Source organism: Egretta garzetta, unplaced genomic scaffold (genome assembly GCF_000687185.1).
Source record: "Egretta garzetta isolate BGI_Z169 unplaced genomic scaffold, ASM68718v1 scaffold43, whole genome shotgun sequence".
Taxonomy (NCBI): domain Eukaryota; kingdom Metazoa; phylum Chordata; class Aves; order Pelecaniformes; family Ardeidae; genus Egretta; species Egretta garzetta.
Genome location: NW_009259047.1, coordinates 1,383,725 through 1,395,787, shown reverse-complemented (window position 1 = coordinate 1,395,787; position 12,063 = coordinate 1,383,725). Strand labels below are relative to the sequence as shown.

The window sequence follows — 12,063 nt, the reverse complement described above, 5'->3', positions numbered from 1 at the left end:
CCAGTTGTTCTTCGCACGCATTTTGGAGCTGCTGCAGCTAGGAGCAATGTGGAAAAGGGTCTATTGCAACCCTGTGCCACCTCCTCCTCCTCTAACACCCTCTGCTCCAGGAAAGCACCACATTTGGAAGTTTCTGAATACATGTGGCTACTGGAATCACCCCGTATCAGCTTGTAAAAAGCAGGCAAACTTGCAGAAGACTTCAGTGTTTACAGGAAAAATACAGGTATCCAATTCATATCATCCCCCATTGGTATCTACTGTTTCTATTTGCCTCTCCACAGCACTGCTCACCTCAGCTCTTGCTACCAACACTTGGCTAGCACCAGTATTCCCATCAGAGGCTTTAACAGATACCGAGCCATGAAGCAGTGCGTTGAACTTCAGTGAATACCTAGCGACCAGCAATAGCCATGCCACCTCTCCTCTGTACAGCGTTGGAAGAACACGAGATACTTGAGAGTCATCACTTTTACTATTTTAAGCACAGTGACAACAGGCACACTCAGCTACCTGGGTAGGTGAAACTCTCTAAAGCACTTGTACCATTTGCAAAATTAACTCCTGTAGGACTGGTAGATGTCTCTCACTTCTACAGAGAGGCACGGTCTGGAGTTTACTGCTAAACATTGAGATTTTAAAAAAATATAGCTTGCTATTTCCAGACAGCAGCCCAAAAGCTAGATCCATCTCTAAAACACTTGCCTTTCCAGCTTGGATTTGCATGGAGATGACCATCTCCGTGGCTGCTGGTCTGTGACTCAAAGGACATCAACCACAGTACAGAGACATAGGCACGAGCAGGATTCACATCCTCTATGATCACCCCTTCTGTAAGGTATGGGATTCAGCTTCCCTAACAGCTCTTACATTAAGCCTCAGAAAAAGAAATGAGAAATGCAAAAATCAATCACAGCACTGCCAATAGCGTCCAACTATGTGGCAGTCGTGTTTCAGTTTGCTTCAGTGGCCAGCTGGGACTGAGCTGAGACAGACGATTTCTTCTTGCCAGAGAACTTCGGATGGCATCCAGAGACAGACGTGGATAGCCAGTTCCTTTACTATTAGCATACATAAACCTTCCAGAAACAAATTGTCGCAATTATTTTTTAAAGGTACTGCCAAATACTGAATCTCTACTGAAATGAAAATGAGTTCTGCAAGTCTCGAACAAGCTATTTGAAATACGTGGTTTGGTTTTGCTATTGACTCAAAATGAGAGAAAAATGGCACATTACAGTGTGGTCAGCTGGCTTATTGTGATCAGTGGCCTTGGATGAGTGCAAGACCTGACTCAGGTACACCTCAGACATTAAACTTTCTGTTTCTTTTTTCCTGAAGGAAAAACTACTGCCACAAAAGAGGCAGCAAGAAAATATATTGTCACCTGGTGCTGTGGGCACATCATTTACCTTCACCCTAGAACTGTGACTGCCCAGACCTGATACCAAGAGTGAAGCTCTTATACCATAAACTTGATTGATTAGACATATGCTCCTGTAAAAAAAAAGTTGGGATTTTTAAAGCAATTAATGATCAGTAATTACTGGCAGTAATTTCTTTCTTTGTAGAAAGACATTCTCTGCACTCACCAACTTCTGCAAGCCTGCCACAAGCACTGACTTCTATACAGATGTCTGTATTTACTGGGATAACTTATGGGCAATGAAGATGCTGCTCTGTATAGGTGACTTGTGTTTCAGGTCAGACATTTAATAATTGGATCTACATTTTTGATCCAGCAGACTTTTGACAAAGACAGAGATTCTCTGAAAACTAAGCAACACAGAAACATAGACACTGCTTGCATGGGCTGACCTGAACTGCTAAGCTCACAGAATACTCAGCTGGAGTAGAGTATTGCAAGTTAAAGCTTGCTCTGTGGTCACTTCCCACAGCATCCTTGGTGGGGTCATGCAGCGTTTGCAGCAGAGGCCAAGTACCTGTTCCAAAGTCACTTCAGAGAAACCAGGAACAGAAGAATAACCAGTAAATACAGGTAGAAGTTAAAGTCTGTATGCATTTATTTTAATAAAAAAAAAAAAATCAGTGTTTAGACCAGTCGTGCTTGCTGAAGAGTTGCACACCTGGTTATCTCACCAGGAGGGACAATTGGAGACAGTGAGTTTAAGGACACAACTGGCCTTGTTGATCAAATGTGGTTTGGGGAGAAACAGTAACAAAGCAGAGGTTCTTGCCTCTGCCACATTCATGTTTTACCTCAGAAGTATGTTTTAGAATGAACCAGCCTGTTCTCATGTTCTTGAATTAGCATCAAAGGAATCACACTGGTTTATGTGCAGCATTAGGAGTTTTGCATAAAATAAACAGGACCCTAGGAGTAGAGGAAGCTTGGGAAGATGCAGCATTGGGGCAACAAGCGAGCACAAGGAACTTGGGACCAGAATGTAGAAAGTACTGTTCTTATAAAGCCAACTGCCAGAAGGGCCTGCAAAGAAACACAAACATTTAAAAGATAAAGGGAATAAAAGCTTAAGGAATATCTGTTTCACTGGGTTACATACATAGCTAGACAGACAACATTGTCTGAAACCATGAGACATGTCTCTTCCTAGGAAGTGGAGTAAAGGACCTTGAAGCAAGCGTTGTACATCTTGCCCCAAGACAGGGTGCTTCACAACAGAAGCTCTGTATCAGCCAAAAGACCTGGCGTCACAGGGCTCGGAGGGAGTGCTAGCTTGCTATATAAACCTGTGACGCATGAGTTTAGCAGAAGAGGGAAATTAATCAAGTTTTGAGAACTTTAATGAAGTGCAGCTACCTCCACACACTATCACCAGCAAACCCTTGCCCTCAGCCCAGCCCTACTGGGGTACTGTCAGAGGGGCACCCTGCCAGCAGAGACCCCATCCCAGCTCCCTGTTCTTCCCATGGGAAGCACAGCTCAGCCCTGTCATGCTACAGCCTGCACTCTACACGGGGCAGAGACCCCATCCCAGCTCCCTGTTCTTCCCACGGGAAGCACAGTTCAGCTCTGTCATGCCAAGCCATCCTGGCTTGGGGGACCAGTCCGATTTGGAGACACTGAGGGCAAGAGGGGCCCAGATGGAAACACATGGGGCTGGAGGGAAGTTTGCAAGCAGAAGCACGTGGGAGGCAAAGGAGGGAAAATTAAGATCTATGCCGCTTCTTGCGCATGTGAGCATCCTGGCATGGTGCTGGGAGCGGTTGCTGCTTGTGCCATTGGCACTGCACGTGAAACCTCAGCTGGGGACTTTGTTCTCTGTACCAGAGCATCTCAGAGGCCACCAGGCAGAAGCAGAGCACGCAGGAGGTCTTCTCCACCATACACTCTGCTTCACCGCTCTCAGGAGATGCGGTCAGATCCCACAATGCACAAGACAGCACTGCAGTCTGCATGCCAACCCTCTTTCACAGGGAGTGTAGGGTGTTGCAGGCTTATAGGGAGCATAGGATTAAAGCAAAACCCCGAAAAGCTATCAGGCAACCTACACTGGGTATGTTACAAACCCACCTTTGAATCTCAAAACCAAAATTCCAGCAGTGACTGTGGTAACTAGTTTCTAAAATGCTTTTAAGTGAGGTGGTTACCAAAGAAAGATTTAGGTTCGATTTGGAAGTCTGAGCAGAAATCTCTTGGGGAAGGAACAGGGTAGCTCCAAACCATACGTATAAGTCAGGGCAGCAGAAAAGGCTCTTTTCACTTTCTTTTTTTGAGGAAACGTTTACAGTTATTTGGAACCTTTAACCACTTAGCATTTGCACTGAACCGTAAGCTCACCAAGGGCTATTTATCACAGCTAAAGGAACAGTGATTTACAAGGTACAAAAGCTGACATCAGGCTCACACAGTAATATCCAGTGTCCACAGGAGATTAAAAACCAGGCATTTAATTTGGGTTCTGCCCTTTTTTAATCTTCTGGTCAGCAACTTGGATATTCCTGAGAAACCTGACATCACAATTTAATAACAAGGTCTAAACATTGCCTTTGCTAGAAAAGCATGGAAGACAAGTTACTCCTAGGCTGTCCTTAAAGATTGTTTTACAGTTCTATAGATAGAACCCAATTACAATGAATGCAGTCCACTTATATTGACCTGCCTAGAAGCTACTTCCTAACATTTTCATTAAATCTGTGATCACAGAAGCAAAATTGAAAATGAAAAGACAACAGTTCTTGGCATAGCCACTTTGCCCAAAGTGTCAGCCCTGTTAATGTAGGGTCAGAGCTACATCAGCAATGAACTTTAAGACCAAAAAACCACCTACCCAAACCATGAGGCAGCACTCAGATGGTAAAACAGATGGAAGGGCCAGAGCCACAGACACAAATCAAAGTGCTTTTGCAATAGCCTGCTTTGGGAGGTTAAAATATCCCTTCTCACATCTACCAATACTACCATTACATAGGCTCCTGATACAGGTCTACCTGATACTGTCCGAAGGATTGTTTTTTAAGCTTCTCAATACTGTTTAAGAACAAACTTAAGTACTGTTTAAGCAGCTTGTCTCATCTACTGGGTGCTTTCCAGTTAATCTATATGCTAACACCAAAACGCTGAAAATGAAAGTTAATAGAAATATATTTAAAGAAAACACTGTTGCAGATTCTGATGAGTTACTTCATTGCCTTCTGTACCACATGATGGGCATCACCCCTTTTCTCCTGGAGACAGTCTCCAAGTGACACAGTTTTGGGGAAGATCATTACATTAGGTTCTGCCAATCATATGCTCTGCAAAAGACAACCAAAACCCACATTAAAACTTAGGTATACATCTCATCTGAAGTCTGACTGGTACGTCTCAACTTGTCAACATACTAACAGTATCTTGCATGCTTTCACTCTAATTTTGAGATTAGACTGAGAAGATGGTGAAAAGGATAGGCTAAAGGAGCACGTATATGGCTCCGTGTAAAATGGGAAAGGTATTCAAGAAAGCAATCTGACAAAAAAGGCAGAGAGGTACCTAGTGCCATTCCTAATTTTTCTCAACCTTCATGTAAAGCTTTTGCCCATGTTTGCTCACTTGCTGTTTTGAGCACTAAGCAGTGACACGATGGTAACCTCCGTGCTTTCTATCATAAGCTTTTGAGGCAGAACAAAGTCTGTAACATCAAGGGTAATGCACAATAAGGACATGCAAAGGGGTCAGTGCAAGAGTACAAGACCTCCTACAATTTGTTATGACAGTTTAAAGAACTATGAATTATTTAAAGTGGTAATAAAACGTTCAATCTCTTGCCTCTCTAGTGATCAGCAAGTTCTAATCCTCCCTGGAAATGAAACAGGTCTTGCCAGTTGTGCAGAGAGACGCTGGTTCAAGTGATTAGTCAGCAAATACAGCTCCTTTTGTACTAGCGTGTGCTATAAAATAAAATAAAACCCCCATAACCTAATTAAGCTCAGGAGCTAGCAGAGCCTCGAATCTGTTTCTCCTGAGCCTAGCTTTTCTATTATTTTGCAATAGAAATCATTATCCTACAGAACTGTCCAGGTCTACAGAGGGAATGGAGGAAGGGTCTGGCATTTAGCAGTAGCTATGTAGTATTACGTGAGTCTGTGCAATATATATGTAACTTACTCAACTCTTTTTGCCTTCTATTTTCTCCGAAGCCTCCACCAACCAGCCTGAGAATCATTCCTGCGAGCAGCAAGCTAGAGCTGGGGCTGCAGCCCAGCACGGGGTGCCAGCTCTCGTTTGTACGTGGCTGCACAGCCCCGCAGAAGCTCCACAGGGTGGGAAGGGGGTGGCAGCTGAGGGTGCTCAGCACCGAGGAGCAGGTTCCCTGGCCCAGCAGAAGCACTGCTGTGGACAAAGCCCTGCCACCCAGCAAGCAGATTCGGGAAGAGGTACCCAGAGATGCTCGAAGGCAATTAGGAGGCTTCTCCAATGCTTGTTGAGGGGATGGGATTTCATATACTGCTTTGCTGCTCATCCTCTGTCCTCACTACTGGAGGACTGTATCCTCCTGCACCACAGGAATGCAGCCCCACAAGTTGTCCCTAGTGGGTCTTGGAGGGGAGAGGGAATAAAAATACTCTTGGGCGGAATTTTCCTCTTGACAACCAAGGAAGGAACCACAGTGCTCTCTTCTGCAGCAGCTCCTGAAGCTTTCCCAGCACCAGCTATTCTCCCTTCCCTATGCGGCAGCCAAGAAGGGGCCAGGTCACTGTGGGTGCATTTTGCTGAGCTTTTGGGTTTCCATCTGTCTGCATAAGCTCAGAAATGGTAGAAATGCTGTTTTGTGCTATCTCAAGCACATTAAGACAACTTAGGCAGTATGAGCAATGTGCTGATGAGGGCTCTTCTCAGCCACTAACCCTGTTGTGTTCAGAAGGTGACGCTAAGAGTTTATACGAGAGGAATAAACAACTGAGAACATACTGCTGGAACAAAAGGTGCTGGAACTGGCAATCTGATCAACGATCACAACATTTCCATTAGAGTTACTCAACTTGAACATCCAGCACACTGGTGACTGCACACAGCTAAACAAAACACGGGCTTATCCACATTAGCGATCTACCTCTGGCTTACTGCAAAAGCCTTTACCTTTCTGCCAAATCCAAAACTCCCCAGAAACTATGAATTTTAAAATAAATTCAGAAATTGATAACACAGAAACATAATGCCTTGAAATAAGTCTGACTCTTGCAAACAAATCATTAAACGCATCACTGATTTTTCTACTTTGCTAAAAAAATACTGGGCTCTTTCCCAGTACTGACTGAACATGAGCAAATTTAATTCAACTCTTTTTCTCCCTACAATAACTTGGAGCAAGAACAGACGTAACCCCAGATTTTATTTTGTTTTGTTCCAGACAGACAACCAGTAAAGAATCCAACAGTGCTGGAAGGGTAGGCAATAGTATCTATAAAGCCTGAAAGCTCAATCAATGCTATTACAAACTACTGCAGAAATTTGCCTGCTGCATACAGTGTTACAGTAATTGATGACAAGCCTTCTTAATAAGGAGTCTAGTCAGTGAAAGAACATGCTGCATCAGTTCTTAAATATTGCATTATGGGTTTTTCAAGTAGCATGGAACAGGGGAGATGGAGACAGTGCTGCTCAGTTCACACATCTGGCAGACAGTTTATCAGGAGGCACCTGAAACAGCGCCGCTCCAGCTGCACGGTCAACCAGGCTGTTGTCTTTGGGATGCACCTTGGCAGCCCCCTGTGCCCTTCAGCTTTCACTGGTCCAACCAGGCTTCAGAGCCTGACCTACCACATGCCTCTTGGGAGGCTCCCTGGACACAAGCTCTACCTCTTAATTTTTTGCAGAAATTATACCCTACAACCCCATTTCCCTCATCCCTTCCTTCCTGCACTGCTCCTGCCCTGCTCTGTACAGGGGCCTGTTAAACAGTTAAGAGATCAGCAAGACAAGCCTGGCTGAGTCCTACCTTACAGGGAGGCTCAGGGCAGGAGTTCACGCTTAGGAGTTGGGCTTTACGTTAACTGGGTTAAGCCAAGCGTACACCAGCTGTACTGCTAAAATATTCATGGATTTGCACTTACATTACATAAAAAGAATAAGAGACTGCACTTTGAGAAACTGGCACTGCCCATAGACTGCATGCACCCTCTTTTCCTTCTCGGTCACCCAGTTGACTGCAGGAATGACAATGCACCACAACAGCCTGGGCTCACTTTCATGGTAGGCTGGCCAAGCCAGCCGAGGGAGGAGTACAGTCTTTCAGAAGCAGCATGAAAAAACTGGTTTCACAGGGCTTCATCTTTCTGATTTTCTAGCAGTAGATCCATCAGACCAGAAGGCATCCTGATTTAATGACAATTCACTGTCTCAACAGTGAAGATCTCGTGGCACTTCAACTGACGAATGCCTGACTCCACATATCCTAACATACAACAGGTTTCATGGTCACAGAATAATTCCGGTTGGAAGGGACCTCAGGAGGTTTCTAGGCCAACCTCCCACTCAAGGCAAGGGCAGCTATGAGAACAGACCAAGGTTGCTCAGGGCTTTATCCAGCTGGGTCTTTAAAACCTCCAAGGATGACTGCACAGCTTCTCCAGGCCCTCATCCCACTGCTTGGCTGTCCCTACTGAAAAGCCTTCTCCTCATACCCCTTTCAAACCTCATGCTTCCATCTATGTCCATTGCCTCTTGTCCTCCAGCCACACAACTGAACAGCCCGGCTCCATGTTCTTGATAAGATGCAGTCTGTGAGCACAAAGTAGAATCACAGAATCATAGAAAGTTTTGGGTGCAAGGGACCTTTAGAGGTCATCTAGTCCAAGCAGAGAGTGCAATCACTGCCATTGGTCTATCGGTCATGCTATGGCTCATACAGCCCAGGATCCTGTTGGCCACCCTTACTGCAGGCACACACTGCTGGCTCGTGACCACTGTGACTCCCACCAGACCTCCCTGGGGGGGGATTCTGCAGAGCTGTCCCCCACCCGCTCAGACTTACCTTGGGATCCTTCCTTCCCTGGGGCAGGACTTTGCATTTGTGCCTGTTCAATGCCATAAGGTCCCCACGGGTCAGCCCCTTCCTTCTCTCTGGTGAGGTCCCTCTGAACAGCAGTCTGGACCTCAGGGGTATTGCTGCCCACCCTTGCCTCAGTTTGGGGCTGTTCACAGCTCGATACAGATGCCCCCATCTCCTCCAGGTCACTGATAAAGACATTTAACAGGGCAGATGCTGGGACAGACCCTGCAGCAACTTCACTTTGCCACCAGCCTCCAGGAATTATCTCAGTGGGGAATTCAGAGACTGAACATAAACCTCAGAAGAGACCCTGGGAGGGTGCCAACAGCCACCCACCAGGACAAGCACAAGGGTCAGGAGCAGGCGCTGGGCTCCCTCAGCTCGGGGTGGCCACTGGCCTCAGCGCCAGGACTGCCTGAGCACCTGCAGCTGGTACCTCCAGAACCAGGGCTGGAGGCAGCAAGAGCAGAGAAGCTCTGGCTACAGTAGGAACCACCCTCTCAAGAAGATAAAAGAAACACTACTGCTCCTTGGGGAACTCTTTCTGAAAGCAAGGTTATCACAGATATCTGCCAAGATGTCCAAGGCATGCATCAAGCCCTCTACCACAGCATGCAAGAGCTTGGGCTGAAGTATTCACGTACACATTTCTGCTTTCTAAAGCCTTGACCACCTTACTGTTTTTCAAGACGATGCCCTGGTTACTAACTACTCAAATAAAGCAGATTCACCAGCTAACCACAAATGACTCCCAGTCACCATGCCGGGGAGGGGAGGCTGCCCACAGGGATGCCTCAGATGGGAGAGGGACCAGGAGCAGCCAGGCATCGTCCCGCAGGAACGAGCATCTTCCCTCCCTCTCTGCAAAGTGCTGCCATAATGATGTTCCCAGGAGGAAGAGTTGTTGTAAACAATTAAGAATTATACCTTCAGACAAGCGCTACACTGCAGTGTCATGCACTATTATAGCTTTAAGAGGATGTTCATTCAATTATTTTTCATTTCTTACTTCATAGAAAACTCAGGGGATGGATCACTCCATCATTTGAGAAAACTAATAAGGTTCAAATTATGCTTTAACGCTTCTTCTCTCCTCTAGATTCATGACTCTGCCTGGACAAGTCACCCATGGAAAGAAGTAAATGTGTTCTGCTGTTTCTAGTAAAAATTTACTATGTTCAGGCTTTACTTCCAATACTTCTGAACTACTACTTCATGCAAAATAGGGAATGCTTTTTAATAAGAAACCCAGTCTCAGGGCCAGCAGGCATGGGCCAAGCACAAAAAAACCCCATAATATAAACAGAATAGATTTTGTATTATTCTCAAACTGATAATAAACTGAGTAATTCAATGATAAATTGTTACCATATGCACACCCTGCAGCACAATTCTTCTTAATTTTTATGGATGCTGGGAAATAACATCTAATAATGGTTTAAAACAATTTAACATATTTAGGGTTACAAAAATGACACATCTTGTTCTAGATTCATGACTCTGCCTGGACAAGTCACCCATGGAAAGAAGTAAATGTGTTCTGCTGTTTCTAGTAAAAATTTACTATGTTCAGGCTTTACTTCCAATACTTCTGAACTACTACTTCATGCAAAATAGGGAATGCTTTTTAATAAGAAACCCAGTCTCAGGGCCAGCAGGCATGGGCCAAGCACAAAAAAACCCCATAATATAAACAGAATAGATTTTGTATTATTCTCAAACTGATAATAAACTGAGTAATTCAATGATAAATTGTTACCATATGCACACCCTGCAGCACAATTCTTCTTAATTTTTATGGATGCTGGGAAATAACATCTAATAATGGTTTAAAACAAAAAAAAAAAAAAAAAAAAAAAAGAGAGCTTTGCTTTACCTGACTGGTACTTATAACAGGCAGGATACAACCATTAATCTGCTGGTTTTAACCCCAGGAAGGGGCTAAACGCTGTCAGGTACTCACACCCAACACTGTCCTGCTCAAAGGTCCAGCAAACCCCTTTCTCTCTGCCTCACACATCACTAACTCTCCTCCATTACTCCTGCAACCTTGGGTTACGTGTCTTTGTCCACTATCTTTGTTGAGCCAGAACAGCTAGAGACACTGAAGGCAGGAGGAGAAGTTAACCTGCTTCATTGTAGAGAGCAAAAAATACCCCACATCCTTTGCTGCCTCATTTCGTGCTTTTTAATTTCCTTATGGCACCTCAGATGGTACAGCAAATAGTTACAGCCACTCTCACATTCAGCTCTGCTGCTGTATCTTGTCTCTTGCAATTCACTGTGCGTTGGCACAATTTGAGACCTCAAAATGGAAAAAAGCCATATTGAGGCAGAGCCGATTCCCCCACACACACTTGTGAGTTTGCACAATTTCCCCAGTAGGAGAAATATCTCAGTTATTGCGCTTTGTGCAAATTCAATAACTGAGATCTTTCTCCTGCAGGGGAAATTGTGCAAATGGCCATGGGAAGCTTTGTGCAAATTCAATAACTGAGATCTTTCTCAGGGGGAATTGTGCAAATGGCCATGGGAGTCACATAGCTACATACCAGCAAGTCACGGGAAGGACCAGAACTCACTTGGTCTCTGGCTGAGAAACAGCCACTTCCGAGAGCGGCATGTGGCAAACATACTTTACGCTGATGCTGTCACCTTTAAGAGCATTCAGATGTGCTTCAAAGAGTAAATACACATGGGTACGCACATGGAAGTGCACGTGTGCAAGATCTGTGCAGCATCTCAGGCTGTTACACTGTTGGACAAAACTCAAGTAGGCTTTGTTATTGCTAAAAGAAGGGCACTGCACCAAAAACACGAAGCGGAGACGCTCATCCATTGCACTCAATGGCCAAGAGCAGCTGCTGGTATAGTACAGCTAGCAGCCCAGCCCTCTCCCACCCGCACGGCGGTATGTGCTTGTGGGTCACCAGACGAGCTACGGTACCACAGAGGAGATGGGAACTGGAAGAGACGGGAAGAAGGTTACATTAAGATGTGTTTACAGGAAGGCAGGTTGCCAGTGTAATAGTTCTGCAGCTTCAAATAGGGTAAGGTTTCTTTAATTTGCTACTCACAACTCATTGAGGAGATAACTGGGTGGCACTTCAATGTGTGCACCGCCTGACGGACTAGTTTATGAATGGGCTGAGCATATTAAAAGAGCCCTAAGGATACCTAAGGCAAGGCTCCTGAGGCTGGGCATCCTTCACACCTCTCTCCATCGAGCCGGCCTGCATCCCCTGCACATCCACGCACCTCTAGCCCACAAAGCGTGCAGCAGTTGCACAGGGAAGGCAACACCAGGTTCAAGGGCGTTCAGGCTCACACCAAGCACACCAAAACAAGCACTAGCTCTCGCACACAGGCCAGTGGGTACAGTTACTATCGGTATCAGTAATGCACTGCCTGGAACAGAGCTCAAGTTGAACACATAATGAAAACTGGGTTTGGACCAAGCAGCGCTGCAGCACAGACACGAACCTGCCCAACCCCCCGGCAATCCATCCCGCTGGACCGAGCTGGGCAGGTTAGCAGCGAGCGGGAGCCTACACGCCCCGGAACGGGCGAGTCGCAGTTTACACCGTCCACTTGGCTTCAGGAGCATCCC

At 45.6% G+C, this 12,063-nt stretch overlaps 1 protein-coding gene across 1 annotated transcript in view; it reads left to right on the top strand.

Moving 5' to 3' along the window:
* Nucleotides 1-12,063, top strand: part of CCN1 (cellular communication network factor 1) — an 81,861-nt gene that overhangs the window by 24,464 nt on the left and 45,334 nt on the right. The gene's annotated exons all lie outside the window — the stretch shown is intronic.